Consider the following 5,205-nt stretch of genomic DNA (forward strand, 5'->3'; position numbering starts at 1 on the left):
ACCCTGAGTGGGGCCCGCACAGGTCTCCCCACCCCCACCCAAGGTTCACACGGACTCGGAAACACCTCACCTTGGGGACGTCTGGTTGGAGTCCCCCAATCCTGACTTCTGCTGCTTTTCTTTAGAGTTTTATTCCCCACAGAGCCCCCCGAACAGCACACTTTGCTTTTGGCATCATGCAGCTGCATACGCCTTTCTGACTTGCGTCTTTGCATTTGCTGGATGCGGGCAAGTCCCCGTCCCTGACGCTGAGCAGCCGTGGGTGCCGCCTCCCTGTTCTGCGTCCCCGGTCCGGTCCAGCACTGATGCTCCCCCGCTGCTGCTGGGCCTTGCCCGTCTCCTGGGGGGACCGGGGCAAGAGCGTCTCCACCCAGGGCTGCGCCTCCCCGGGTTTACTGGGTGACGTGTCCCCAGGCGGCCGCCCCACCGCGAGACCCCGCTGAGCCAGCCTCGACTGAACTTGGCACGCTTGGGCTTTTCGTTTTTGCCAGTCTGCTTTCTAGATGATAGGATCTCCGTGTGGCTTTAATCTGCTTTTCTCCCCAGGTACTTTGTTGTTGTTGTTGCTGTTACTTTAATGTTTATTTACTTTTGAGTGAGAGACAGAGACACGGAGTATGGGTGGGGGAGGGGCACAGAGAGAGGGAGACACAGAATCCGAAGCCGGTTCCAGGCTCTGAGCTGTGGGCCCAGAGCCTCACGCGGGGCTCGAACTCATGAGCTGTAAGATCATGACCTGAGCCGAAGTTGGACCCTTAAGTGACTGAGCCGCCCAGGAGCCCCTCCAGCTTTTTGTTTTACTAGAGACAAAAAAACGAAACTGCTGTTGCAAGTTTCAGGTGCCATTGGTATACAAAGTGGGAGGAGGGCCTGGAAGGGGACCTTCTGTACAGGACGGTCTGCGTGCAGCCATCCCTGAGGGCTGCCGGGGCCGGACGGGAGCCCGCGTGCTGGGGAATGTCACTGGAAGGTGGGGTGTGGTGCTAGACGCGTCCCTTCGACGTTGTCAGGGCCCCCGGGTGCACAGCGCTGTGCGCCCGGTAAGATGATCTCCACGGTGTCCACGGGCAGTAACAATCGTAGCACTCTAATGACAGACGTCATCAGAAGTGAGGACATCTGTGCCTGTGGCAACTGGACCTCCCGTGCACAGTATTCCTACGGACCTCACGATGCCCTAAGAAGTAAATTGACGTTAATTTTCAAAAATCTCTTAGAAGAAGAAGGAGGTCTGAGATGGGCTCAAGGCAAGAGGGAGGAGGCCAGGCGGCCGGAGCTGGCGGCGATGACGCGGTGGCCTCTCGGAGTTGTCACAGGGAGAAGGTGGCAGGAGCGGGCCTCCGCGTCCGGCCCACGTGAGCCCGGCCCTCCCCCGCCCCAGGGAGAGGAAGGAAGGGGAGGACAGTCTGGCATCCAGGAGGACACCCAGCACGTCCCCGGGACACATCCATGGCTGCGACTAATGCTGCAGGTGTGGGGCACAGGGGAGGAATGGGAGCCCGTGACGCCCTGACCGCACAGCCGGGGGCCCCGGCCCGCAGGAAGAGGCGTGGATGCAGGCGTCCAGGGGTCTCATGGCTCCCACGTGGGTGTTCTGTACCCGCTGGGAGGCGGCACCAATGCCGGACCCTCGCCCATCCCACACCCTGCTTGCTGTGTGCCATCCCACATCACGCCTGTCCCCGTGGGCTCGGCCGGGGCCTGGGTCAGTGACACTCTGGGCCGACTCCAGCCACCTGAAGCAGAAAGGAGACTTCAGGAAAGGATACTGGTGGTGCGGCCTCCTCCTGCTGGGAAACAGGTGCACAGGGGCTCCCCGGTCCCGTTCCCGGACGCACAGGGTTTGGAATGGTGTCCTCTCCAAATCATGTCCACTTGGAAGCTCGAAATGCGGTCCTATTCAAAAACCAGGGTCTTTGCAGACGTCACTAGGTCAAGGTCAGACTGGAGGAGGGTGGGCCCTGACTGCAATGACTGGTGTCCCTAGGAGAGAGGAGGAGACAGAGGCACAGGAGTGATGTGTCCGCAGGCCAGGGAGCGCGGGGGCCTCCAGAAGGGGGGGGAGCCTGCGAAGGACTCTCCCTGGGAAATTTACTTTTTCCCACGAAAAAGTAAATTTCTGTTGTTCTAGGCCACCCAGCTGTGGTGCTTGGCCACAGCAGTCAGGGAAAGTAAGACAGCCTAACCTGGGGACAGCCCAGGAGCAAGAGAGCATGTCCTGCAGAGGCTGGGGGGGCTCCCTGGTGACAGAGCCACAGGCGGAAGGCAGGAGCCCCGCCCCTCGGACGTTTAGACTCGAAAAGACTGAATCACACCTCGCTAAAGTTTGAAAAAGAGAAAAGCTACAAAGTGACTGAAATAAAGGCGGCAGAGCCCTGGGGCCCGTGAGGGCTGCGATCCCTCCATGTGTCCCCAGGGCGTGTCTGCGTGTAGGGCCCAGCGCATCATCCAGACCCTTAGTCACGCAGTTTGCGGCGATGTAACTCCCAGAGAGGAGGAAGCAGACGTGCCTTTGTGGGGCACCGTTCAAACCGTGTGCTGGGCACCAGCAGGGGTGGAAAACCACTTAGCCATGCGTGGTGCGGTCAGGCGGACCTGTGCCCCGGCCCCGGTGTTGGCTCCCAGGGGCAGATAGCCCAGAGAAGATTCTTGCACAGAGATCAAGAGCCTGGCTCATGGAAACGGAAGAAGAGGAAGCAACGAGACAGGTGTTCAGAGCAGGTAGCCAGGCCCCAAAGGCGGCGTGTTCCGAGAGAGGAGGAATCTTCCGGAAGCCGAATGCCCGCGACTGGAGCTCTGCTCGGAGGGAACTTGATCCAAGACGAGGAGTCACAGCAAACACCTAGGTCAGGACAGGTTGGGGGGGGCAGGCGGAGGGGGGCAGGCCGCAAGACCCCCGGCCCCAGCACCTGTTGTAGCAGAGTCCCACGGGGGGCGCAGCGAAGGAAGGTGGGGATGTCTGGGCGCATTTAACACCACTCAGAAACACGAAGTCGGGACTTAAAACCCAGCGCGAGGAGCAGGGACCTTTGGTGTTTTCCTCTGGGCCCTGATTCACCCCCCTTCCTGGCAGGGGGAATCCTGCATTGCCAGGGGCCACGTGCGGCTGTCCCAGCAGCAAACCTCGAGACCGCGGGTTTCTGGAGGAACCGGGTGCAAAGGTGGGGCTCTGCAACCTACCTCGTTTCCCACTTCGTGTCCCCGGGTGGTTGACTCCGCCGGCTCGGTGCAGACATTTCAGCGAATGGGCTGCCGGGCGCTGTCCCCGGCATTGGGAGTATGCAGCGAGCAAACGACAGATGCCCCCGGTCTCCCGAGTGTGGGGACTGAAACCTAACAGACGGAGAGGGCGCGGCCTCCGCCACCCGCACCCCCAAACGCCTCTCTGGGGGTGGGCACACCTGCACACCAACGTGAGCGATTTCTGTAGCGCCTCAGGCTCCACGGGGAAGCTGGAGTTGGCGACGGCAGAATCCAGCCCCTGGGGGCGCAGCGCCCAGGTGTCCGGGGATCGGGTCCCGCCGGCGGCCGCGCTGACCACGCCCCTCCGCCCCGGGGCGCGCGGCCCCTACGCCCCCGTGTGGCCGTAAGGAGGTACTGCAGGCCCGTCATGTTAAGTCGGAACAGCTCAGGGAGCCCGGGTCAGGTGCGCAGCTTAGCGCACCAAGGTCACGCAGCGGAGGTCAGGGCGTGGAGGTGAAGGTGCGCAGGTCAGGGAGCAGAGGTCAGGGCGACGAGGTCAGAGCGTGGAGGTCAGGGTATGCAGGTCAGGGAGCAGAGGTCAGGGCGCACAGGTTGGGACACTGCGATCAGGGTGTGGAGGTCAGGATGAAACAGGTCAGGGTGCTGAGGTCAAGGCACGGACGTTAGGCGGTCCTCGCGGAAGCTTGTCGCCGTGTCCCAACACTCCACAGCCCACCTGCAGGCACAGCTCTGGGCTGAGGCCCCGGTGCCCTGGGAGGGGTCCCCACTGGCTCCCCGCTGAGCCCGGCCCAGGGGCAGCTGCACTGCTGTCCCTCCGGGAGCCCTCGGAGGGCACGGCCGCGTCCCCGGTTCGTCTCTGGACCCCCGGGGGCGTGGGCGGAGGCGCCCGGTGCAGAGGGGGCAGTCCGTTGGCGCCCCCAAACCTGAACAGCAGACCGGCCCAAGTGAGGGCGCGGCCCGCAGGGGGCGGCAGAGAGCGGGACAGCTGGTCCTGTAGGGCCTGACCCAGCGCCCCACACCCTCCCCCGCCCTCCACGCGGTCTCTTTCAATCTGATCAGGTGTTTCGGTAAGACCTGGGCCAGAAACAAAAGCTGTAAATCGGCAGCAGAAACGGAAGCCCAGGGTCACTTGTTGTCAATAGAAACACAACCCGGAAGTTAACTCGGTGAAGACCAAGTGTTGTTGCCAGACGCTGACCGTGTACTGTTGTGTATCAGGGTCAGCCGGTGACCGAGGCCGCCTCCATCCAGGACCCGGAAGGAGGAGAGACCCGCGAGCCTCGTTTTCCCAGAGGAAGTTCTCCAGTGCATGCCGGGACCATCACAGTGGGAAAGGCCTAGTAGAAACCCTTAGAAATGCCCTCAGCTCCCCTCCGAGTCTATGAATCAGAGGCAATGGGCCGTCCCAGGGGAATGGCAAAGGCTTCGATGATACGGGGAGGCGGCCCCCTCCTGTCCCCGCTGAACTCACCAGCACAGTCCCTGCAAAAACCACACGGGTCCTGGTGGATATTCAGCAACTTCAACGGCAGATGCTGTGCCGGCATCTTCGCGAGGACAGATCAACAGCCCTGGGCCCCGGGCGCGTGGCTGTCAATCTGGTGAATGTGTTCTTTCCGAGTAGCATCAGGAGCGAAGCAGGCGGCACTCACAGGGGAGGACGTGCAGCCGGGGGTCGCCCGTGGTCACCTAGCCATCCTGCACGGCATCCCGCCGGTCCTGCACACTGATGACATCGCGGTCGTCGGCCAGAAGGCGCAAGTACCTGGTAAGACACACGCCTGCCAGGGGCGTGACTCACTGGGGAGGCGTTTAGGGTGTGGTGCTTTGGAGGCGCTGAGACATCCCTTCCAAGATGAAGGACAACTTACACGTTGTGCCTCCTGCCACCAAAAAAGAGGCATGTTTGGAGGCCGTATCCGCCCCACCAGGGGATTCTTCTCCGACCCAGTTATCGAGCAACAGTGCATCTGTCACCGGCCGGTTTCGAGGGGAGCCCAG

General features: G+C 62.1%; 1 long non-coding RNA gene across 1 annotated transcript; it reads right to left on the minus strand.

The window, feature by feature from the left end:
* Window positions 1-563: 563 nt before the first annotated feature.
* On the minus strand, window positions 564-5,205 carry LOC109278094 (uncharacterized). The gene is made up of 3 exons (XR_002085497.2): window positions 3,181-5,205; window positions 1,737-1,983; window positions 564-1,177 (listed from the first exon to the last, which is right to left on the minus strand). It is a non-coding gene; the product is annotated as an uncharacterized LOC109278094 (long non-coding RNA).

Source organism: Panthera pardus, unplaced genomic scaffold, assembly GCF_024362965.1.
Source record: "Panthera pardus isolate Hobbes unplaced genomic scaffold, ASM2436296v1 HiC_scaffold_4, whole genome shotgun sequence".
Lineage (NCBI taxonomy): Eukaryota > Metazoa > Chordata > Mammalia > Carnivora > Felidae > Panthera > Panthera pardus.